General features: G+C 43.9%; 1 protein-coding gene across 2 annotated transcripts in view; it reads left to right on the plus strand.

Annotated features, from left to right (window-relative positions):
- Positions 1 to 373: 373 nt before the first annotated feature.
- Positions 374 to 26,504, plus strand: part of LOC140731834 (uncharacterized) — a 29,486-nt gene continuing 3,355 nt past the window's right edge. The window contains exon 1 of one of the 2 annotated variants that reach the window (XM_073053723.1): positions 374 to 597. The gene's annotated coding sequence lies outside the window, so the exon portion shown is untranslated. The remainder of the gene's footprint in view (positions 598 to 26,504) is intronic. The other variant, XM_073053715.1, reaches the window with a different exon arrangement.

Consider the following 26,504-nt stretch of genomic DNA (forward strand, 5'->3'; position numbering starts at 1 on the left):
TGGACGTGTGATTCTGTGTGTCCAATGTCGAAAGTCCAATGCACGTACAGCGCAGACATAAACCAGGAGAGATTCTGCAGGTGCAGGTGCAGGTGCTGGAAGAATAGTTGATATGGAGTATACGTATTGTTTATGGTAGCTAGCTGCGTTAAGATAATGCTAAGTTTTCTACATTAAAACATTGACTGTGTTTGAGGAATGTGGCGTGGAAGCGATGCTTATAAAAGCGTTTTTAAAGGCAGCTGAAACCTCTATACTTCAGGGAACGGCATCCGTGAGCCGGCGACGGAACGCGCATGCGCAGTAGACGCGGTCTGTTCCGGGGAAACCGCGCATGCGTATTGGGTGCGGACTGTCCCGGAAATCGCGCATGCGCTCAGTGGACAAAGGACTCCGGAAGAGCGGGTCGTTGGGTGGGGGTTTTCATTCGTGTTGGCGTCTGCACTTCGATGCAGCGGTATTTGTGAGCCCGCAAACCGGGACAGTGCTGGACTTTCTCTCTCTCTCAGCCCCACGATCCTTACCCGGGCCGTGAGGAGTTTGCCACTGATGAACGAAGGTGCTGGCGTGACGTGTCGGTACAGAGGCCTAAAGTAAGTAAGTAAAAGGAAGGTAGGGTCAATCGGAGCGGTCATTGTTAGAGTGTGCAAGTGTTAGAGTGGGAAGTCCTTGGCTCAACAGGCAGAAGGACAAGTAAGAAGAGGTAAGGTTATTCTCCCGCTGAGTAAAGTTTTGTTTCACTTAGTACAGTGTAGTCAGGATGCAATGCTCCACCAGAAGTGGATTAAGCAGTCAGGGCAGGGTTTCCCTGTGATCATTCTCCTCATTAACAAGGATACCTTTTTAGATAGTGCTGGTGGGGAGTAATGACTCATCAGGCCACTGCACGAGCAGCCAGACTAGTGGCACTGTGGCCTTCTCAGGCTAGGTAGGGAAGGATAGTGCAGTAGTGATAGGGGACTTGATAGGGGGTGGACGGGAGATTTTGTGGCTGCAAATGAGACATCAGAATGGTGTGTTGCCTCCTGGGTGCTAGACTGCAGGATGTAGTGGAGTTACGCTCCAGGGGGAGGGTAAACAGCCAGCGGTTGTGGTGTGTATTGGCACCAATGATGTAGACATAAAAGCGGAAGAGGTCCTATGTATTTAGTATTGAGAGATGGGGAAAAGGCTGAAGAGAGGGACCTCCAAGGTAATAATCTCCGGTTTACTCCTGGTGCCACGGGTTGGTGTAGGTAATAATGGGATGATAGCGCAGATGACTAAGTGACTGAGGAAATGGTGTAGGGAGCAATAATTCAAGTTCTTGAAACACTAACCTTTTCTGGGGAAGGAGTGACCTGTACAAGAGGGATGGGTTGCACTGGAACTGGATGGGAACCAATATCCTAGCTGGGTGTTTGCTAATGCTACTTAGAAAGATTTAAACTAGTTTGGCAGGGGGCTGGAACTGGACCACCAGGTCAGTAAGTGAAGAATTGATCAGTCAGGAAGATATATATCAGAGAAAGTATTGATAGGCAAAATTTTCACGTGGGGGTTATTTGTGTGATTTGTTTTTTCTTTTGGGGAGGGTTGATATTTTCCTTTCTTTGTTTCATGGTTGTCTGGAGAAATCAAATCTCAAGAGTTGTATACTGCATACTTTGATACTAAATGTATCTTTAAAATAACAGGTATGATGGGATGGATAGTATGTGTATTTTAATTCAAGGAGTATAATGGGTCAGAGTGCTAAACTTAACAGCATGGATCAGTACATGGTAGCTAGCTGCGTTAAGGTAATGCTAAGTCCCTGTAATAGTCACATGTGTTGTGACTATTACAGGGACTTGGTTGAGAGAGGAGCAGAGGAATGGGTAATTGATGTACCAGGGTTTTCAACTTTTAGAAAAGATAGAGGAACAGGTAAGGGGGTGGATGGACTTGCGCTACTAATTAGGGACAATATCACAGCTGCGCTCAGGTGAGACATAATGGAGGGTTCAGACACTGAGTCCACGAATAGAACTTGAAAAATTTTAAGGGTGCAATAGGATTGTACGACAGACTGAATAGCCACCCGGACATTGAGAAAGAGATATTAAACAGATTAATGATGTGTTTTAAGAAACAAAAAGGTAAAATGCGTTGTTACCATGGCGTATTTCAATCCCCCCCCTCAATATAAACTGGGACCTTTTTAGTGCAAGGAGTTTCAATGGGGCAGAATTTGTCAGGCGTATCCAGGAAGGTTTCTTAAATCAATACATGGATGGTTGAATGAGCAGAGAAGCAGTACTGGACCTGCCCAGGTGACTGATCTTTCAGTGGGTGAACAGTTAAGAAACAGTGACCACAACTCCCTAACTTCCAGGATAGCTCTAGGTGAGCGTTGTACAGCCCTTGCGGGAGAGTTTTAAATAGGAGTAGGGCAAATTACGAGGGCATTAGGCAGGAGCTAAGAGTTAATTGGGATTATCTTTTCTCTGGCAAGTCAACATCAGACATGTGGAGGTTGTTTAAAGATCAATTGCACAGAGTACAGGAAAGGTATGTTCCTGTTAGAAGGAAGGATGGGGACAGAAAGATAAGAAAACCTTGGATGTCCAGAGAGGTGATTAATTTAATCAAGAAGACAAAAGAAAAGTATGTAAAGCTTGGAAGCTGGAATTAAATGGAGTACTTCGAATCAGACAACTCACACAAAATGCTGGTGGAACGCAGCAGGCCAGGCAGCATCTATAGGGAGAAGCACTCTCGACGTTTTGGGCCGAGATCCTGACGAGGGGTCTCGGCCTGAAATGTCGACAGTGCTTCTCCCTATAGATGTGTCGTGGTTTCTCGTGCCCCACAAATGACCAGGAGATGCAGAAGATTCTTCGAGAAGGGTTAAACTTTAATTTGCAAATCAAAGCTGAGACAGTCATTGAGCTAGTCGCTGATTGCCCACCGATCCCCGGACACAGCATTCTTTATAGCAATCTCCTGGTCCAGTTGCATTAGCATATGCAATCGGTCTATAGTTGCGTATCACACGTACATCCTGCCACTATTGTTTCTACCCATTGATTTAATCATGTTCTAATCTACATCTCTTAGCTACCTCTCATTAACACACCATTGTCTTCTACATTCTTAAGATTCCGTGACTTAATCATGTTCTAATCTACATAGCTACCTCTCATTAACACACCATTGTCTTCTACATTCTTAAGATTTCGTGACTTAATCATGTTCTAATCTACATCTCTTAGCTACCTCTCATTAACACACCATTGTCTTCTACATTCTTAGGATTTCATTCTCCTACTAGATTGGGTACATGCATAGCAAATAGCAAGTTTCAAAACTGACTACATAGTTTTGGTTACACAGCAAAATTTATACTTTTATACTCCAATATATCCCCCCTTTGAAACCCAGAGGGTCTCACACAGAGAAAGAAGACCAAGAGTCTGCGCACAAAAGCCCCAATAAACTCAAGCACTTATTCCCAAATCTCGGGTTAAATTATAATTTTCTGCGCCAAGTCCACAAAGTATTCTCTCCCTGTTACCCTGGGCCGCTGAGCCAAAAACCTGTCCCTCTGTACCTGAGACAGGGAAAAAGACTCAGAAGCCCTTTCAATCTACTCCCACACTGTCGTTTTGCTCTTGTTCATCCTGCAGGTGTTGTAGGCTGTAACAATACATTTTCGGTCTTTCTTTCTCCACTAAGCTTGCTTCAGTAATTGCCACGAGCATCGGAAATTGTTTGGTTGCAGCACACACTACAAGAGATTTGAGACAAGGAAGAAAACAGCACAGCACAAGCGCACAGCTCAACAATACAATACTGACAGTTATTGCTATTTTAGTCAGCCATGCTCCCCATCCTCCGAGTCTACTTTCCAACCAATCAAAGAACTGATGTTCAAATCCTGCATTCTGTTTGACCTCCGCCCGCAGATTCTTTAATTTATTCATTGCTCTGGTGAAAGTCCCTTCTGGGCTAGTATTGTTCGGTATGAAAGTGCAGCATTGTTCTCCAAACATTACACACACACCCCCTTTCTCTGCCAAAAGCCAAACCAGTACCTGTTTTGCCACACCACCTTGCTAGTTGCATCCAGCTGTTGCCTTAAGGCCTCCAGTGCATCATCGGTGTAGTTGATGAACCTCTGTTGATTATAGTATATATAGTTTATCCATTCAACATTTTTGCTTACCCCTATCACAGGTATGATAGCTTCCCAGCCTGCATCTCATGCGGTGTCAGGCATGTCATTCGATTAGTTTGCATGCGGTAACTCATCAATACTAATGGTAATTAAGTTTAGTGTCTGCACAAATTTTGTTTAGTTTGGCTTTCAGGGTTCCATTAATTCTCTCTACCATGCCCTGCGACTGAGGGTGATATACACATCCAAATCTTTGCTTTATCCTCAGCGCCTGTAGTACCAGTTTGACCACTTTCTGGATAAAAGCTGAACCTTTGTCTGAGCTAACTTCTGTAGGTATTCCAAACCTTGGGATCACTTCATTTGTCAGAAATTTTACCACTGTCTTTGCCCCTTGATCTCTTGAAGGTACTGCCTCCACCCATCTGCTAAATCGATCAATTACTACCAGCATGTAGCTTTTCCCTCTCACTGTCTTTATCATGTCTACGTAATCGATCACTAGATGTTTAAATGGTCCTTCGGGTACAGGAATGTGACCTATTGGGGTTGTAATTCCCTTCCGAACATTATTCTGTGCGCATACCTCGCACTGTGACAAGACAAAGTCCACTGAAGCCTGTAAATGAGGTGACCAAAAACCATCCTTCTTTATTTTCTTTATCACTTCCCCCCTTGCACAATGGTCAATCCCATGCGATTCTGAAATCAGAATCGTCAGTAGAGGGGTGGGCGCTACCAACAAACCGTCTTCCATGCTCCACAAGCCTTCCGGGTTCTGCTTGGCCCCGCTTTTTCTCCACATTGTCTGTTCTGCCAAAGTTGCCTTGCCTTGTATTTCAATTAGGTCCTCTACGTCAGGTTCTGGAGTTAGGCTTACCTGGGGGGCAATGACAGCTGATGTAGACCCAGACGCTTTTCTGGCTGCCTCGTCCGCAGCTTGATTTCCCTTTGTTATTACATCATTTCCCTTTTTGTGTGCCTGGCATTTTACTATAGCCAATGCTTTAGGTTTCATTATGGCTTTTATTAAGTCTAGAATTTGCTGACAATGTTGTATGGGATCTCCATCACTTTTTTTAAAACCTCTCTGCTTCCACACTGCCCCGAACAAATGGCATACTCCATGAGCATATGCCGAATTAGTATAGATGTCTACTTTCTCACCTTCCATCATTTCACACGCAGTTGTCAGGGCTTTGATTTCTGCTAGTTGGGCGGAACACGGTTGGGGACAGGACTCCATCCTAATAATCTTATAGCTCGACTGATCCTGCTGCACTACTGAGAACCCTGCATGATTTCCATCATAATCCCTATAACAAGAGCCATCTACGAACAGAACCTTTTTATCTGTATCCTCTAATGGTTCTGACCGTAAATCTGCTCTCAATTTGGCAAATGCCATCGTCTTCCCTACACAATCATGGGGTTCTCCTTCATAGTCCAAAGGGACAAAATCGGCTATATTACTGGTAGTGCATCTCTGTATAGTTATGTCAGGAAATGTCAATAGCATCTGATACGCTGCTATCCTGGCTGGCGTCAGCACAAATTTCCCTCTTTCCAGCAATTCTGCTACTTTGTAGTGTGTGTACAGTCACAGGATAGCCCAGGGTTACAGATGATGCCTTTTCATATGCATAGTACAGCGCCGCCAATCCCTGATAACAGGGTGGATACCCCTGAGCCACCTCATCTAGTCCCGTACTGTAGTATGCTATCGGCTGCTTTGCTTTTCCTGTGCCTGTCTCTTGTGTTAGAACCGCTGTGACATAACCCTCCTGTCGGTTGGATACATACAAATGAAAAACCTTCTCATAGTCAGGCAAAGCTAATGCTGGTGCTGACTGCAATTCCTGCTTAATAGTATTGAAAGCTATCTCCGCCTCTCCATTCCACTGTAAGCCGTTCTTCAAATTTGTATGTCCTGCTTCTTTCATTATCTTTCTCAAAGATGCCACAATCTCAGCATATTCTCCTATCCATTCTGGGCTGTACCCTGCCATTCCCAAAAACGTCATCATCTGCCCTACAGTCTGGGGTTTTGGGGCCTTAGTTATTGCCTCAATCTGATCTGGTGCTATCGCCTTCACTCCCTTGGATATTACCCTGCCTAAGTATTCCACTTGCTGCGTGCAAAATTGCAGTTTCTTTTTGGATACTTTATGTCCTCCGTGCGCCAGCTTCTCTAACAGAGTTATAGTGTCCTGCTCACACTGTTCCTTACTGTGGGAGCAAATCAACAGGTCATCCACATACTGTAACAATGTACTTTCCAATGGTATGACCTCTAGGTCTGCCTTCTACACCTGATTAAAAACGTGTGGTGAATGTTTAAACCCTTGCGGCATTCTGGTATAGGTATACTGAGCACCTCTGTAAGTAAATGCAAACAGATACTGACACTGGTCGGCTAGAGGAATGCTGAAGAAAGCCGAACACAAATAAATCACTGAAAAGTAACTTGCTTCTGGTGGAACATTAGTCAAAAGCGTGTGTGGGTTGGGGACTCGCGCTGGCCAGTCCTCTACCACATCATTTACCGCTCGCAAATCATGCACCAATCTCCACTTAGATTTATCTGCTTTTAAGACCGGCAGCAACGGGGTATTGCATGGACTGTTTGTTCTTTTAAGCACTCCTATTTCAAGCAACACCTGCACTGTTGATGCTATTCCCTCTTCTGCTTCTGGTCTTATAGGGTATTGTGGTCTCCTGGGTGGAATTGCTCCCCTTTTTAGCCTTATTTCCACCGGACTAACTGTTTTTATTTTCCCTACATCCGTGTCATGCTGTGACCACAGAATAGACGGCAACTCATCTAACCTTTTATCTTTCTGCTGGCCTCTTTCCTTTCCCAGCAAGGGCAGGTGTGGGTGGGGAGTTATTTCGACCTCTCTCACTGTCCCTACCATTTCTACACTTATCATTATTTTAATGCAATTGTTGTCTTCTTATATCCACACCTCTGGCGTGATTTTCCTCCCCTCTGTTACGGTTTCAGCACTCTTAACTAAGGGTCCTAAGTCTTTAGACTGATATCCCTTGTTTACCAACAACGTTACGTGGGGCGCAGCCTCCGGTATCCTGTACCATTTTTCTAAAAAGGTGTTCCCTTGCTTTCCAATTATCACAGCCTCCCCTTCCAGGCGCTGTTGGGTACATGCCTCCAGGTGCCATCTCTCCTCTAACTCCGTGTTCTGAGTCTCGTCAAAAATCACTGTACAATGTAGCTCAGATTTGGGCATTACAGCCCTGGGTAATATAGCCTGCACGCCCTTTTTCCATTTTCCCCAGGTTTCCTGAATCTGATCTGCGATGTCTCCTATCCAAAAGACATTAGCCTTCTTGTGTTCTTGCACTATCAATTGAGCCCCTGCTCTTTCCACACTCAGCCCATTTCTGGTGCATTCTAATTTTAATTCCAGTTTCAATAAGGCATCTCTGCCTAACAAATTAATTGGAGTTCCTTTAAATACTAGCACCGGCAAAACAATTCCTTTATTTCCCATTCTCAACCGCACTGGAGCCGTGCACTGTGTCAACTGTGTTTTCCCCGAGAACCCTACCGTCTTAATAAACTTTCCTGACATGGGAAGGTGAAGGGCATACTGTGGCTGTACACAAGTGTACGTGGCTCCAGTATCTATCATCATTGGTGTCAGTTGCCCTTCTAACATAACCTGAACAATGGGTTCCTCATCTGCTTCCCTTGTTATCATTGGGTAATGTCCCTTCCCACTCGCGTTCTCGGGGCACCCCTAATGACTCGCATAGGGGTTCACAGGTCCGCTTGGGCCTGTGGGGGCTGGTCCTTGGCTAAACTTTGGTTCCCTTCTTATCGGTTCCCGCTGGTGTGTGACAGGCCATGGTGTAAACAGACAATCTCTTCTCATGTGACCTGGCTGATTACATTCCCAGCACAATCTCTCTACCTCTCTTTCCCCCTGTTTCCTCACTGGTCCCCTCTGCCCATAGCTCCTCTGTCTCCCTCCTTGGGACTTCCAGTCCTGTCTGGGCTGTTTGAATTTAGTCTGTTCCTGATAGGGCATTTGTGGGAATGTTCCCCCAAAGACGATTATTGGCATGGGGTTTTCCAGCCCTTGTCTTACAGTATGATCGGTTCCTCCATATAGCAGTGCTTTGTCCCGTTCGATGGCTGTACTCGGACCGGTGGTTGCTGGCAGCATCTTTTTGTTTTTCTCTTTTTCCTTCTTTTTGAGTTCTTCGAGCTGCATTTGTATTAACTTTCTTTGCACCTCTTCCTGCTGCTCAGCCAACCTTTGTTTGTCTTTCCGGTATTTCTCAACCTCATGGACTACATGGTCTCTAAATTCTTGTGGGGTCTTTGACGTTAGCCCAACCACTTCCTCCAGTTTGGATTTTACTTGTGGAAGCATTGCATCCAAAATGCTATGTCGGAACAGTGAGGTCATAAATAAGCTGTTCTCCACCTCTTGCTCAGTCTCCAGTCTCCACCTTTTCAACTGGTTTTCTACGTAGGCTGCTGGGTTTTCAGTGTCTCCCAGTGGATCCCCTTTTAAGGCTTTGGGGTCCACTTTGGGTGGATAAAGCTTTCTGAGGGCCTGCCATACCCTCTGCCTCACTCTGTCAAACCCGTCTCCATCAGTTCTTGGGTCGTTCGAGTTTACTATGCCAGCCATTTCCATTAGTTCGTTAAATTTGGAGGTTCCCATCAACCTTATCAATAGTGCCTTCAAATCTCCCATAGCCAATAATCTTCAAAGGCTCTAATCTATTTCCCTGCTCCTTCATGTAGATTGGGCAGAGTGTTTTTCAGCCCTTCTAGGTCCTGGGATCCCCAAGGGATATACTGCACTTGTCCTGATCCTTTAACTAACAACGGCATCATTCTTCCTCCTTCTTCCCACCTGCCCTGGCTCTCCTCCTCACCTGACTCCCCATCTGTCTCAGGGTATGTCTTTAGATAGATAGATAGATATATTAGATAGATACTTTATTCATCCCCATGGGGAAATTCAACTTTTTTTCCAATGTCCCATACACTTGTAGCAAAACTAATAACATACAATACTTAACTCAGTAAAAAAAAATATGATATGCATCTAAATCACTATCTCAAAAAGCATTAATAATAGCTTTTAAAAAAAGTTCTTAAGGCCTGGCGGTTGAATTGTAAAGCCTAATGGCATTGGGGAGTATTGACCTCTTCATCCTGTCTGAGGAGCATTGCATCGATAGTAACCTGTCGCTGAAACTGCTTCTCTGTCTCTGGATGGTGCTATGTAGAGGATGTTCAGAGTTTTCCATAATTGACCGTAGCCTACTCAGCGCCCTTCGCTCAGCTACCGATGTTAAACTCTCCAGTACTTTGCCCATGACAGAGCCCGCCTTCCTTACCAGCTTATTAAGACGTGAGGCGTCCCTCTTCTTAATGCTTCCTCCCCAACACGCCACCACAAAGAAGAGGGCGCTCTCCACAACTGACCTATAGAACATCTTCAGCATCTCACTACAGACATTGAATGACGCCAACCTTCTAAGGAAGTACAGTCGACTCTGTGCCTTCCTGCACAAGGCATCTGTGTTGGCATATTTACTGCCTCCCACGCAAATGTCTCTGGGGTCCTCTTCTTCCCTCGGTCTCCCTGTGGAGTCCTTCCTTTCTGTCCTGATTCAATACTTGGTTGGCCCCTGGAGTATTTTTCGCATCTCCTCTGGCAATCCCCTCTCATTAACTTATCTAGCTCTCTCTCTACTTCCGCAAGTCGCTCCCCTACTGCCTCCTTCTCCTCTTCTAGGTTTCTGCCTCCTACCTCTTCCCCACAAATTCTCGCATCCTCTCTCTTTCCACTTAACTCTTGCTCCTCCAATGAGTCACCTTCTCTTTCTTCCTGTCCATGTCTGTACACCTGTGGCAGGGACTCCTCATGATCCTTACTCGTGCTTGATTCCCTTCTCTCTTGTGTTTCTCCAAGACTCTCATTTCCTATCTTTTTTCCACTTCTTCTTGAATGCCTCATCGCTTCCTGCCCTGATGAGCCACTTTCTTTTCTAGTCTGTTTATTTCTATGGTATAACCGATACTCCTCATACTCTTTTTCCTCTCTCAGGTATTTCATCCATTCAATCCCTTCTTCCATTTCCCTCTGTGCCTGTTCCACCTTTATCCTTTCTGCCTGTATCTCCTTCCATATCGCCGCTTTTTCCTTCTCGTATTGTTTTTTTTCCTCCTCATTATCCCAAACCTGTACTTCTCCCTGCATGTTTACTGTTCCCGTCAGCAAGGGGCACTGCTTAGGGGTTCCTTCCTCATTATAGGGAGGGGGTCTTTCTGCTTCTTTCACATCCGGGTACAGATCTGAAGCCAGCTTCTCACTGTACCTTCCTCTCTCTCTAACAGGCAGTTTCTCCAGCACCTTAGTGTCTTCCTCGCTTGTAATCAATATTCTACCTGTCCTCCTCAGCCTTTCTCCCTCCATTCTGAAGAGTTTTAGCACTTCCATTTCTCGTTCTCTTTTTTGCCCTCTTTTCTTAGATTTATCTTTTGGTTTGTAATTTTTAATTAGTCCCTCCATTTCTTCGCACAAACTTACATCAAACGTTCCTTCTCTTGGCCATTTTGTGACCAGGATTTTGGTTCTTTTTTCCCATTTTTCTGAAGTTCTTGTGATCTCATATTTAATTAATGGGAATTTTTTGCTCAGAATCTCTACTGCCATTCCTTTATCTGTCATGTTATTCTCTCTCTTTAAGGTATTTCAGACATTCACAGTTCGTTTACTGGATAATATTATTTACTGTAATTCTATGCCTAGTCTATTCTGTTCTGCCCGTGCAGACCTCTATTCAGAGCGGTACACACAGAACTTGCTCTTTGCACCTCGTCTGTTCAGACCCTTATCTCTTAAGGCGGTATCCACGAGGATTTTCTACTCTAATTCTATTCTATTTTCCTTTCCCTGCCCGTTCAGCCCTTCGTTTCATACGAAGCGGTATCCACAGGGATTTCCTCTATTTTCCTTTCCCTGCCCGTTCAGCCCCTCGCTTCATACGAAGCGGTACCCACAGGGATTTACCAACACCACGTGGACTTTTTCTTAACTTCTTATTAACTTATTTGTACTTACCCTCACTGCAGTGTTCTTGATCAATCCTCTGAGCCTCCTGTTAACCCCCAATTCTGCCAGATTCTTTGGACCGGAGAGACCCTTTGGCAGTGGTTCCACACTTCTGAGACTCCAAGACCTCCCCAAAGCCAACAGAATTCTTAGTCCAAATTGTCGCAAAAAGCGCTTACCTTTTGTTTGGGTGCACCCTTAATTCTGTTAGCCTTGTGGGGGTCCCTAGAGGACTGGGAAGCATCCCCAATCTGCCGTTTCCTTTCCGAGGGTCTCTTTCCGGTCCTGCTGCGGTCGCCAATTTTGCCGTGGTTTCTTGTGCCCCACAAATGACCAGGAGACGCAGAAGGTTCTTCGAGAAGGGTTAAACTTTAATTTGCAAATCAAAGCTGAGACAGTCATTGAGCTAGTCGCTGATTGCCCACCGATCCCCGGACACAGCATTTTTTTATAGCAATCTCCTGGTCCAGTTGCATTAGCATATGCAATCGGTCTATAGTTGCGTATCACACGTACACACGTACATCCGCCACTATTGTTTCTACCTATTGACTTAATCATGTTCTAATCTACATCTCTTAGCTACCTCTCATTAACACACCATTGTCTTCTACATTCTTAAGATTTCGTGACTTAATCATGTTCTAATCTACATCTCTTAGCTACCTCTCATTAACACACCATTGTCTTCTACATTCTTAGGATTTCATTCTCCTACTAAATTGGGTACATGCATAGCAGATAGCAAGTTTCAAAACTGACTACATAGTTTTGGTTACACAGCAAAATTTATACTTTTATACTCCAATAGATGCTGCCTGGCCTGCTTCATTCCACCAGCATTTTGTGTATGTTGCTTGAATCTCCAGTGTTACGAACCCCGTAACTGAGTGTCTTACCAGCAAAGATAGGAGTGTCCGTTGGAGTCTGGTGGTACTATTTTCAACAGTATTTATTAGTAAAAATACACAAAAATAATATCAATGCAAATATACAGAGAATATACGTCATCAATACTAAACCTAAAAGTGCGGGTATAATAATAATCAATAAGAAATAAGCTCTATCGTTGTCTAGGGGATAATGAATTGTCAGATGGAAATATAAAGTTCAGTTCAGTTCATGCAGGCTGCAGTAGTTGTTGGTCGCGGTGTTTCAATTGTTGGAGAGAGAGAGAGAGAGAACAGTAACATCTATTGACTTGCCGACTTTCCTTTACGATCTTGATCCGTCGATGCGTTGTTGTGGCCATTCACGTATGACCCCTCCGTCCTTTAGCTAGACTGTTCCGTGGTGGACTCGTCACCCAGGCAAGGGTGGACACACACACAAGCCCCCACCGGTCTCATACCGTCTCTCCTCGTGCGTCTGAGGGGTGTTCCCCAGACCTCACTTTTATCCCCACTCACGGGGTCTCAGGTGTCAATCAGGTTGAGATGATGCAATCCCTCAAACCAGCCCACTCTGGTTGCCCCCTGAGGGGTTTCAATGAATAGAATAGTACCTAGTACACAAACCTTCTCCAAAAGACAATAGCAGTAATCAATGGTTCCGTTCTCTTTTGTTAGCTGGAGACATTCCACCTTAGCTGTGCCTCTCTCTCATAAATTTGTATGAGCTGTTATCAATAACAACTGTCTTGGCAGCTTTCCTGTGTCTCTCTCATCTCCCTTGATAGCATCATTGGATTAGTAGCGATTTGCGATTCTCCAAAAGGGGGGGGGGGGCATTGACGATTCTGTACCCTCTGCCCATCAGAGTTGTTCATCATTCGTAACACCAGCATCTACAGATTTCCTCGTGTTTGACTTAGAATCAGTATCAGGTTTATTATCACCAGCATGTGACGTGAAATTTGTTAACTTAGCAGTTCAATGCAATATATAATATAGAAGAGAAAAAAATAATAATAAATAAGTAAATCAATTACAGTAGTGGTCACCAACCTTTTTAAGCCCAAGATCCCCTACCTTGGCCTTAAAGAAAGGCAAGATCGACCCCAGATCGATTAGTCATACGCACCGGGGCCGAAAGGACGGGAAGTAAAACCCCACAACTCGGAAGTAGAAATAATGTACGAACACCAGGGGTCACCACCCTTTTTATTGCACTGCGGACCGGTTTAATATTGACAATATTCTTGCGGACTGGTCAACGGGGGGGTGGGATATTAAACACGACTGGAATCCAGTGATACTCAAAGCAGGTTCCTTATGTCCAGTCTATTCCACAATTTAGTTCACGTGACTCTCGGCGCTTGGCTGCTGTCCCGCTTTGCTCATGTTTTTTCTGCTGGAAAAAACCTCAGTGGGTTTGTCTTTAAGTGCAGGGTGCTTGGACTTAAGGTACTGAAGCAGTTTTGAGGGCTTCATTGCCTCATTAGACAACCCCCGACCGCCAGACACCTTGGCTAAGTGCGGCTGTTCCCGTACTGGGGCCGTGGCGGTCGCAGGCTGGAGAGCGCGACTGACCGAGCAAGTGAGGAGTGCGACAGGGCACTCGCCCCCCCCCCCCCCCCCCCCGTAGGATCTATCGGCGAACAAAAGTTTGTTTCAGTAGATCACAGCGAGGTAGCTGCTCTGATACTTACAGAACGCTGAGCCAAATTTCAGTCGTCTGCGAATATTTTAGCACCGGGTTCCCTACGAACATTCGGTGTGGTAAACAGGTTTAGAGGCAGCACCCATCTGTCCACGCTTCAGGCCAGTAGCAACGGCACTTCCAGCTGGCCACGCGAAGCAGCCGGTTACCCGAGGCCAACCAGTGATCCCTGGCGCGAGGGTATCACTGCGTTTAGGCGACTGATGACCTCGTGTGTATTCAACAGTGTTGAAATGTTGGAAGTTCAACAGTGGGCGTGACAGGGAATGAGGAAAGGTGCAGCTGACTCATATCGTTTCCTCGCGGCCCGGTGGTTGGGGACCTCTGAAGTACACTGTAATGCGTGGCGGGGGAGCTACACACATGGGCACTGGGCAGAAAGAACGGAACTAAAACCTCATAACCCGGAAACAATCTCTCAACAGTATTTGTGTATTTATTTTTCATTTTTTTCAGGATCTACTGGGGAAGTCTCAAAGATCGACCGGTCGATTGTGATCGACGGGTTGGTGCCCACTAAATTACAGTATACATACATTGAATAGATTTTAAAACGTGCAAAAAGCAGTAATACTGTATATTTTTTTAAAAGTGAGGTAGTGTCCAGGGGTTCAATGTCCATTTAGGAATCGGGTGGCAGATAGGAAGAAGCTCTTTCTGAATTGACATATAAAGAAGCCAGGAAAGAACTAAAGAAGGAAATTAGCAAGGGCCATGAAAAGTCCTTGGCAAGTAGGACTGTGAATCCCAAAGCGTTTTGTACGTACATACATCAAGAGCAAGAGGATAACTAGAGAGAGGATGGCACCACTCAAGGGTAAAGAGGGGAACATTTGTTTGGAATGTGAGTGAGGTCCTTAATGAGTATTTTACACCATTACTTACCAAGGAGAATGACATGGTGGACCAGGAGATTAATGCTGAGTGCATAAGTATATAATTGTTTATGCGGTCAAGTGGGAGGAAGTGTTGGGTCTCCTGATGAGTATTAAGGTGACAAACAAGAGAAAATCTGCAGATGCTGGAAATCTGAGCAACATGCACAGAATGCTGGAGGAACTAGAGCAGGCCAGACAGCGTCTGTGGAAAAAAGTACAGTTGATGTTTCTGGCCAAAACCAGAACCAAGTACAGTCGACATTTCTGGCAGGACTGGAGAAGATTTAAAAGGTGGGAGGAGGGGAGAGAAAAACACCAGGTGATAGGTGAAACCTGGGGTGGGGGGAAGGGATGATGTAAAGAGCTCAGCAGTTGATTGGTGAAAGAGACAGAAGGCCATGGAAGAAAGATAAAGGGGGAGGAGATGAAGTGAGACAGGGAAAAAGGGATGGGAAAATGGAGGGAGGAGGCGGGGGTATTACCAGAAGTTTGAGAAATCAGTGTTCATGACATCAGATTGGAGGCTACCCAAATGGATGTTCCCAATTAACTCTTAGTTCCTGCCTAATGCCCTCGTAATTTGCCCTACTCCATCTAAGTGTGGCCTCATACGAGGATGGACATTTTGGAATGGGAAGTGGTATTAAAATAGATGGGCACTGGGAGATCCTGCTTGTTCTAGCGAACGGAGCGTAGAGGCTCAGCGAAGCAGTCTCCCAATCTACACAGGTCTCACCGATATACAGGAGGCCTCACCAGGAGCACCAGGTATAGTATATGACCCCAAAGATGTCTCAGATGAAGTGTTGCCTCACCTGGAAGTACTATTTAGGGCCCTGGGTGGTAATTAGGGAGGAGGTGTAGGGGCAGGTGTAGCACTTGTTCCGCTTGAAAGGGTAAGTGCCAGGAGGGAGTTCAGTGGGGAGGGCCGGTGGACAAGGAGTCGTGTCGGGAGCAATCCCTCCAGAACCTGTAGTGGAGGGAAAGATGTGCTTGATGGTGGGATCCTGTTGGAGGTGGTGGAAGTTAAGGAGAATTATGTGCTGGATGCAGAGGCTGGGGGGGTGGTAGGTGAGGAACCAGGTTACAGAGGGAGATGGGACTAGATGGCTGGGGCCTTGACCAGTATCTTTATGTCCTCTCTGGGCACAGGTGAAGTCCCAGAGGACTAGTGAGTGGCTAATCCTGTACCTTATTTAAGAAGGGAACTATAGATCAGTGAGTCCTGCGTCAGTTGTAGGGAAATTGCTGAAGAAAATTCTTAGGGATAGGATATATGAACATTTGGATCCCAATGGCTTGCTTGGTGGGCAAATTGTGTCTTACCAAGTGACTTTTTTGACAAGGCGATGAGTGAGATTGAAGAAGGGAGAGCAGTGGATGTTGTCTATATGGATTTTAATAAGGCATTTGACAAAGTCCCCCATGGGTGCTAATGCAGAAGATTAGTGTGCATTGGGTCCGCAGTGAATTGGCTGTTTGGATTCAGGACTGGCTTGTGCATAAGACAGAAGGTAGTGGTTGGAGGGACGTTTGAGTTGGAGGTCTGTAATTGGTGGTGTTCTGCTGGAATCTGTACTGGGACCTCTGCTGGTTGTGATGTATATAAATGACCTGGATGAAAATGTAGATGTGTGAGTTAGTAAGTTTAGACCTTAAGATTTAGGAGCAGAATTAGGCCATTTGACCCATCGAGTTTGTTCTGCCACTACATCATGACTGATCCATTTTCCTTCTCAGCCTTAATCTCCTGCCTTCTCCCCGTATCCCGTCATGTCTTAACTATTTAATAAATCTATCAACCTCTGCCTTAATTATACCCAATGACTTGGCCTCCATTGCAACAGGTGGCAATGAATTCCACAGAAATTATTCGTCTCTGTTGTAACAGGACACAGCACTATTCTGAGACTGTGTCCTCTGGTCTTATACCCTCCCACCATTGAAGACATCCTGTCCGCATCCATTCTATTTAGGCCTTTTATCACTCAATAAGCTTAAATTAGGTCACTCCTTATTCTTCTAAGTTCTAGTGAATACAGGCCCAGAGCCATCAGAAGCTCTTTGTATGACAAGCTGTTCAATCCCAGAATCATTTTCATGAACCTCCTTTGAACCTTCTCCAATGTCAGCACATCTTTTCCTCGATAAGGGGCCAAAACTGCTCACAATACTCCAAGTGAGGCCTCAACAGAGCTTTATAAAACCTCAATATTACATCTTTGCTTTTGTATTCTGGTCCTTGAAATAAATGCTGACATCACATTTGCCTTCCTCACTGCTGACTCAACCTGCAAATTTACCTTAAGGACTCCCAAGTGCCTTTGTACCTCAGATCTTTTAAATTTTCTTTCCATTTACTAAATAGTCTACTCTTTTATTTCTTCTCCAAAATGCATGACCATACACTTCCCAATGCTGGATTCGATCTGCCACTTCTTTGCCCATTCTTCAAGTCAGTCTAAGTCCTTCTGTAGCCTCTACTTCCTCAAAACTACCTGCCCCTCCACCTATCTTCGTATCGATGCGAACCTGTCCACAAAGCTCTCAGTTACGTCATTCAGCTCATTGATATATAACATAAAAAGTCATGGTCCCAACACAGATCCTTGTGGAACACCACTAATCACTGCAGTCAACCAGAAAAGGCTCTCTTTAATTCCACTCTTTGCATCCTGTCTTATCAGCCACTGCTTTATCCATGCTAGTATCTTTCCTATAATGCTATGGGCTGCTAATTTGTTAAGCAGCCTTGTGTGGCATCTTGTCAAAGGCCTCTTAAGATCCAAGTATACAACATCTACTAATTCTCCTTGAATTCCAACAGATTTGTCAGTCAGATTTTCCTTGAAGGAAAACCATACTGACTATGGCCTATTTTATCACGTGCCTCCAAGAACCCTAAAACCACATCCTTAACAATCGAGTTCAACATCTTCCTAACCACAGAGATAAGAGTAACTGGTCTATCCTTTCTTCTGCTTCTCTCCATTTTTGAAGAGTGGGTGACATTTGCAATTTCCTATTCCTCTGGAACCATGCCAGTATCAATTGATTCTTGAAAGATCATTCAGAATCCTGGGGTGTATATCATCTGGTCCAGGTGACCTTCTACCTTCAGACCTTTCAGTTTCCCAAGAACCTTCTCCTGAGAAATGGTGACTTCACACACTTTTGCTCCCTAACACTCTCAAACTTCCAGCATATTGTTCCACTGTGAAGACTGATGCAAAATGCTTTTTAAGTTTGTATGCCATTTCCTTGTTCCATTACTACCATTTCCCAGCAGTCTGATATCCACTCTTGCCTCTTGTACTCTTTTTGTTTCTGAAGAAAGTTTTGTTATCCTCTTCAATACTATTGGCTAGTTTGCTTTCATATTCAATCTTTTCCTCAATGACTTTTTTTGAACCTTTCTGTTGGTTTCTAAAGACTTCAAAATCCTCTAACTTTCCACTATTTTTTGCTCTATGGTGTTTATGCTGGCTTTGATTTCTCATGTTAGCCGTGGCTTAATCATCTTGCCTTTAGAATACTACTTCTTTAGCATATATACATCCTGCACCTTCTGAATTGCTTCCAGAAACTCCTGCTTATGCTGCTCTGCCGTCATCCCTGCCTTTGCTCTTTTGCAATCAATTTTGACCAGCTTCTCACTCTTGCCTCTGTAATTCCCTTTCCTTCACTGTAATACTGATACAACTGATTTTTCAAATCGCAGGATGAATTCTATGATACTTTGATCACTTACCCTAATGTTTCCTTTAACTTAAGCTCCCGAATCAACTCCGGTTTATTGCACAATACCCAAATCAGAACAGCTGATCCCCTAGTGGGCTCAACCATGAGCTGCTCTGTAAAGCTATCTTGTCGACATTCTATAAATTCACCCTCTTGGGATCCAGCACCAGCCTGATTTTCTCAATATACCTGCATAAAATCTCCCATGACTATTGCAACATTTGCACTTTTGGCATGCATTTTCTATCTCCTGTTGTAATTTGCAAACCACATCCTTACTTCTGTTTGGGTTCTTCATATAATTCGGATCAGGGTCATTTTGCTCTTGCTGTTCCTTATCTCTACCTACAATGATTCACCTTCTGGCCCTATGTCACCACTTTCTAATGATTTGATTTCATCTTTTATCAACAGAGCCACGCCACCCCATATGTGCCCGTCCTTTCAGTACAAAGTTTCAATACACTTGGACATCAAGTTCCAGTCACAATTCAGTGATACCCACAATGTCATACAAGTTCATCTACCTGGTTCTGTATATTGCCTGTATTCAAATACAACACATTCAGTCCTGTATTCACACTTTTTAGATTTTTTTCTGCCTTTTGCATTGCAACATAGCCATCTCACTACATATTGCCTCTGTAAACCTCATTCTCAGCATTATCACTCCAATTCCCATCCCCCTGTCAAACTAGTTCACACTCCCGAAGAACTCCAGTGAACCTGCCCACAAGGATATTGGTCCTCCTTGGGTGACCCTTTCCTTTTGTATAGGTCATACCTTCCCCAGAAAAAATCCCAGTGATCCATTAATCTGAACCCCTGACCCCTGCACCAGTTCCACAGCCACACATTCACCTGTCAAATCGTCCCATTCTTGTTCTCGCTGGCAAGTGACATGGGCACCATTCAAGAGATTACTTTCTATGGAGCTCTTGTTTTTCAGCTTTCTACCAGCTCCCTAATATCTCTCCAGACCCCCTCACCTTTTCTAACTATGTCATTGGTTTGTGCATGATGCCAAGATTGGTGGTGGTGTGGATAGTATCAAAGACAGGCAAAGGATACAGTATGTTATAGATCATTTGCAGATATGGCTAGAGAAATGGCAGATGGAGTTTAACCCAGATAAATACGAGACGTTGCAAGAGCCTTAACAGTGTTGCTGAGTAGAGTTCTTGGGGTCCAAGTTCATAACTCTTTGAAAGTGGCTACACAGGTTGATACAGTGGTTACAAAGGCTTTTGGAATGCTTGATTTTATTTGTTGAGGCTTTGAATTCAAAAGTCAAAGGTTGTGTTGTAATTTTTTGGAACTGGTTAGGATGCTTACCTTTGTTTACAACTGCTGGGGGAAGAATGTGGATGAGCCCTGAAAACAGGCACTGGAATTGTGGATTGCAAACCATCTCTGTTACTAATGGCACTTTCTCTGATTTAGTCTTCTCTGCAGATTCTCCTGATCTTAACAGATGGGCTAATTTCAAATAACAGGAAGGCAATTGTAAAAAACCTTCCTAATCTCAAAGAATAAAATATTAGAGACTAAAAGGCAGACAAATCACAGACACTCAAGGGTTTTAAAGGAAGTGGCAACAGCGATATTGGATTCATTGGTTGAAATTTTTTCAAAACTAGCTAAATTCTGAGAGGGTACCAGAAGACTGGAAAACCTTCAATGTGAATCCCTTGTTTAGAAAAGTTAGAAATCAGAAGTCAGGAAAGCATAGGCCAACTGGTTTGACATCTACTGTTGCCAAAATATTCAATATTCAAAGAGAGTCAACATGTTTTAATGAGAAGTTAATCATGTCTGACAAATTTGCTCAAATTCCTTGAGGATGTGACAGGGAGAATCAATAGAGGGCAATTTATACTTGTATTGTATTTAGATTTCCAAAAGGAATTTGTCAAGGCATTTTCAGAGACTGATGCATAAACTAATTGCCCAAGAGATTGGTTCTTGGCCCTCAATCATTTACTATTTATATGAATGACCTAGAAGAAGGAATGCAATGCAAGGTCTCCAACGTTGTCAATAATATGAATGCAGGATGAAGGACATGTTATACAGACATTATGATTCTGCAATGGGATAAGAGAAACAGTCTAACTGAGCAAAAATCTGGCAAATGGAATCAAATATGGGGAGTGTGAGGTCATCTACTTAAACTCAACAGGATCTAGGTGTTGTAATGCGTAAATCACAAGAAGTTAGCAGTTGGTCCACATTCTGTTTAAGAAAGCTGATGGTATTCTGGCCTTTATTGCGAAGAAGTAGAAATTAGTTACAGTTGCAATGGGTGTTAGAGAGACCACATGTGGAATACTGTGGGAAGTTTTGGTCCCTTTACCTAAAAAATCAATACCTGTAAGTAATAGAATTGGAGACAGAAAACTCTGGGATGAGAGGGTACCCTATCAAAAGAAACTAGGTAATTTGGTTCTATATTTCTTCAAGTCTGGAAGTCTAAGGAGTTACCTTAATCAAATATATGTATATAGAAGGGGGTCTGAAAGGGTTTACGATGAGATGCTTTCATTAATTAGAGGAAGGGGAAACAGCTACAAAATAAGGCACAGATCATTTAAAACTGAAGTTCATAGAAATTTATTTCCTTGGAAGCTCATGAAGAGGTGGCACAGTAGTGAGGTGGTTAGTGTAATGCGATTACAGTACCAACAACCTGGGTTTCAACTCCGGCTGCTGTCTGTTAGGTGTTTGTATATTCTCCCTGTGACCATGTGAGTTTCCTCCCACATTCCAAAGAAGTATGGGTTGATAGGTTAATTGGTCACATGGGATGTAATTGAGTGGCGTGAGCTGTTGGACTTGAAGAGCCTGTTACCATGCTGTAGTCCTTGAATTAAAAAAATAAAATCTCAGGAATTCTCTGCTCCAAGAGTGATGAAGGCCAGATTGCAAGATATACTTAAAATGGAAACAAATAAATATTTGAAAGATCAATGAATTGGGGGTTATGGGAAACTGACAGAGGAGGAGTTGAGGCAAGCATAGGTCACCAAATATCATATTGAATGGTAGAACAGGCTTGAGGAGTCAACACCTATGTTCTTGCTAAGGCAATCCGTTATTTCTTTCACTATCTGCTCCCTACCCTGTGCTCTGGCCACTCACAAGCAGCAGTGGGTGGAAAATTGTGAGACTAGAGTATTAGTTAAAGATAGCTGCACTCTGGACAGGACTACCACTGGGTGAACAAGGATCTTCAATTGCAAATCAGCACTAGAACTTGAACAGACATTCACAGAGTGGATAAACGGGATTAATTCTTATCAGTTCTCTAAGGAGGCTGAAGGCAACTTGAGAGGTTTATAAAATCATGTGGGGTGTAGATAATAGTCAGAACTTCTTACTTGGATAAGGAAAGCCAAGAGCTAAAGTGCACGAGTTTAAGGTTAGTCTTAAGGTGAGAGGCATACAGGTTTATTTAAAGGAGATCAGAATGAAAGGTTTCCCACACAGAGGGTCATGAATATCTGGAACATTCTGCTAGAGGAGTTGTGGAGGCAGGTGCAAATTACAACAACTAAAACACATTCAGACAGGGACATAGGAATGAGCAACAGAGAGGGATTTAGGACTGATATAGGCAAGTAGGATTAGCATAGGTAAGCACCATGGTCAACATAGATGACATGGGCCAAGAGGGTCCATTTCTGTGTTGTATGATTTGATGACTCGCAACACTGGCAGCTAAGCGATATCCCTCAAACCCAGTGCATGACATGCATTGATCTTTACTTTGCAGGCAAAGAGGGCAGATAGAAAAGTCACCAGAAACTAACCCAAGGGGCACAGGAATCCTTGCATTTTTAATACCCATGGAAGTGAATGAGCTGACCACCATGGGAAGGTCCACCATCAATATATATCAAAAAATTTCAAATTTTTATGCTACTTAAGCAAAAACAAAGATGGTCAAATACGTAGGCAGGATATGCACATGGTGAGACATGCAATTATGCAAGGAGAGGAGGTAGGAGTACATGACTATCCAGGAACACAGACTGTAGATATGTTTAATACAGATGTCCAAAGAAGTCAGCGGTTGGCTCTACACATCATAACTGAAAACCTCCCAGTTATATTAATAGCAAAAGGATAGTGAGGGATAAAATTGTTCCCTTAGAGAATCAGAGTGGACAGCTATGTGTGGAGCCGAAAGAGATGGGGGAGATTTTGAACAATTTCTTTTCTTCTGTATTCACTAAGGAGAAGGATATTGAATTGTGTAAGGTAAGGGAAACAAGTAGGGAAGTTATGGAAACTATGACGATTAAAGAGGAGGAAGTACTGGCACTTTTAAGAAATATAAAAGTGGATAAATCTCTAGGTACTGACAGGATATTCCCTAGGACTTTGAGGGAGGTTAGTGTAGAAATAGCAGGGGCTCTGACAGAAATATTTCAAATGCCATTAGAAACGGGGATGGTGCCGGAGGATTGGCGTATTGCTCATGTGGTTCCATCATTTAAAAAGGGTTCTAAGAATAAACCTAGCAATTATAGGCCTGTCAGTTTGACGTCAGTGGTGGGTAAATTAATGGAAAGTATTCTTAGAGATGGTGTATATAATTATCTGGATAGACAGGGTCTGATTAGGAACAGTCAACATGGATTTGTGCGTGGAAGGTCATGTTTGACAAATCTTATTGAATTTTTTGAAGAGGGTAGGAGAAAAGTTGATGAGGGTAAAGCAGTGGATGTTGTCTATATGGACTTCAGTAAGATCTTTGACAAGGTTTCGCACGGAAGGTTAGTTAGGAAGGTTCAATTTTTAGGTGTTAATATTGAAGTAGTAAAATGGATTCAACAGTGGCTGGATGGGAGATGCCAGAGAGTAGTGGTGGATAACTGTTTGTCAGGTTGGAGGCCGATGACTAGTGGTGTGCCTCAGGGATATGTACTGGGTCCAATGTTGTTTGTCATATACATTAATGATCCGGATGATGGGGTGGTAAATTGGATTAGTAAGTATGCAGATGATACTAAGGTAGGTGGCGTTGTGGATAATGAAGTAGGTTTTCAAAGCTTGCAGAGAGATTTAGGCCAGTTAGAAGAGTGGGCTGAGCGATGGCAGATGGAGTTTAATACTGGTAAGTGTGAGGTGCTACATTTTGAAAGGAATAATCCAAATAGGACATACATGGTAAATGGTAGGGCATTGAGGAATGCAGTAGAACAGAGTGATCTAGGAATAATGGTGCATAGTTCCCTGAAGGTGTAATCTCATGTGGATAGGGTGGTGAAGAAAGCTTTTTGTATGTTGGCCTTTATAAATCAGAGCATTGAGTATAGGAGTTGGGATGTAATGTTAAAATTGTACAAGGTATTGGTAAGGCTGAATTTGGAGTATTGTGTACAGTTCTGGTCACCAAATTATAGGAAAGATGTCAACAAAATAGAGAGAGTACAGACAAGATTTACTAGAATGTTACCTGGGTTTCAGCACCTAAGTTACAGGGAAAGATTGAACAAGTTAGGTCTTTATTGTTTGGAGTGTAGAAGGTTGAGGGGGGACTTGATAGAGGTATTTAAAATTATGAGGGGGATAGATAGAGTTGACGTGGATAGGCTTTTTCCATTGAGAGTAGGGGAGATTCAAACAAGAGGACATGAGTTGAGACTTAGGGGGCAAAAGTTTAAGGGTAACGTGAGGGGGAATTTCTTTACTCAGCGAGTGGTAGCTGTGTGGAATGAGCTTCCAGTATAAGTGGTAGAGGCAGGTTCGATATTGTCATTTAAAGTAAAATTGGATAGGTATATGGACAGGAAAGGAATAGAGGGTTATGGGCTGAGTGTGGGTCAGTGGGACTAGGTGAGAGTAAGCGTTCGATACGGACTAGAAGGGCCGAGATGGCCTGTTTCCGTGCTGTAATTGTTATATGTTTATATGACATAACGTGGTTAACAAGAGAAGTCAAAACAAACATAAAAGCCAAAGAGAGGGCATATAATAAAGCAAAAGTTAGTGGGAAGTTAGAGATGGAATAAGATGATGAGAGGCTTTGATCGTGTGGATAGTCAGAGGCTTTTCCCCAGGGCTGAAATGGTTGCCACAAGAGGACACAGGTTTAAGGTGCTGGGGAGTAGGTACAGAGGAGCTGTCAGGGGTAAGTTTTTTTACTCGGAGAGTGGTGAGTGCGTGGAATGGGCTGCCGGCAACGGTGGGGGAGGCGGATACGATAGGGTCTTTTAAGAGACTTTTGGATAGGTACATGGAGCTTAGTAAAATAGAGGGCTATAGGTAAGCGTAGTGATTTCTGAGGTAGGGACATGTTCGGCACAACTTTGTGGGCCGAAGGGCCTGTATTGTGCTGTAAGTTTTCTATGTTTCTATGATGTTGAGGCTGCAGAAGAGGCTTACTAGGATATTGCTTGGTTTAAAAGGCATGTGCTCTCATGAGACACTTGACAAGCTTGGGTTGTATTCTCTGGAGTAGCAGAGGGTTCGATCTGTTAGAGGTTTGTAAAATTATGAGGTGGATAGATAGATTAGATAGTGAGTATCTGGTTCCCTCAGTAGAAATGTCTAATACCAGAGGTCATGCATTGAAAGTGAGAGAGGATGAAAGGGGATGCAAGGAGTAATTTTTTTTTTACTGAGCGTTGGATGGTATGGTGGTAGAGGCAAATGCATTGGAGGCTTTTAGGAGTTGTTTAGAGAGGTACATGAATATGAGGAAGATGGAGGGATATGGGCTTTGTGCAGGTAGGAATGATTCGTTTTTGGGTTTTTTGAATTTTATTTTTAGCTGATTTGACACAACACTAGGTTGTGCACAACATGTTCTCTGTCCTGTGGTGCATATGCATCGCTGGGGCCCATGTTGGATAGATGTGTTTCTCTTTGGGGATTAGTAGGTATACAGACAGCCATGAGTAACACTTCCACACCCTGCCCAGCTTCAGTTATCTCAATCAGATAATATCACTGGCATATGTCACAAAATTTGTTGTTATTCGGAAGCAGTACATTGCAAAACATAATAAAAATGTGAATTATAGTAGTGTATATAAACATGAAAAAAAACAATAGTGAGGTAGAGTTCATGGGTTTAATGTCCCTTCAGATATCAGATGGCAGAGGAGAAGCAGCTGTTCCTGAATCATTCAAACACGAGAAAATCTGCAGATCCTGAAATTCAGGCAAGGCACACAAAATGCTGGTGGAACGCAGCAGGTCAGGCAGCATCTATAGGGAGAAGTACAGTCGACGTTTTGGGCCGAGACCCTTCATCAGAACTAACTGAAAGAAGAGATAGTAAGAGATTTGAATGTGGGGGGGGGGGGGGGGGGATCGGAGATGATGGAGAAGACCGGAAGGGGAGGGATGAAGCTAAGAGTTGGAAAGGTGATTGACAAAAGGGATACCGAGCTGGAGAAGGGGGAGGATCATGGGACGGGAGGCCTAGGAAGAAAGAAAGGGGGAGGGGAAGACCAGAGGAAGATGGAGAGCAGGCAAGAAGTGATTGCGAGAGGGTCAGAGAGAATAAAGGGGGAGGGGGGAGAGAGAATAATAAATAAATAAGGGATGGGGTAAGAAGGGGAGGAGGGGCATTAACGGAAGTTAGAGAAATCAGTGTTCATACCATCAGGTTGGAGGCTACCCAGACGGAATATAAGGTGTTGTTCCTCCAACCTGAGTGTGGCTTCATCTTGACAGTAGAGGAGGCCATGGATAGACATATCAGAATGGGAATGGGACGTGGAATTAACAAGTGTGGCCACTGGGAGATCCTGCTTTCTCTGGCAGACAGAGTGTAGGTGTTCAGCGAAATGGTCTCCCAGTCTGCGTCGGGTCTCACCAATATATAAAAGGCCACACCGGGAGCACCAGACACAGTATACCACACCAGCTGACTCACAGGTGAAGTGTCGCCTCACCTGGAAGGACTGTCTGGAGCCCTGAATGGTGGTGAGGGAGGAAATGTAAGGGCAGGTGTAGCACTTGTTCTGCTTACAAGGATAAGTGCCGGGAGGGACTTATCCTTGCCCCCCACCATCCCTT

The sequence above is a fragment of the Hemitrygon akajei genome, chromosome 1 (genome assembly GCF_048418815.1).
Source record: "Hemitrygon akajei chromosome 1, sHemAka1.3, whole genome shotgun sequence".
NCBI lineage: Eukaryota > Metazoa > Chordata > Chondrichthyes > Myliobatiformes > Dasyatidae > Hemitrygon > Hemitrygon akajei.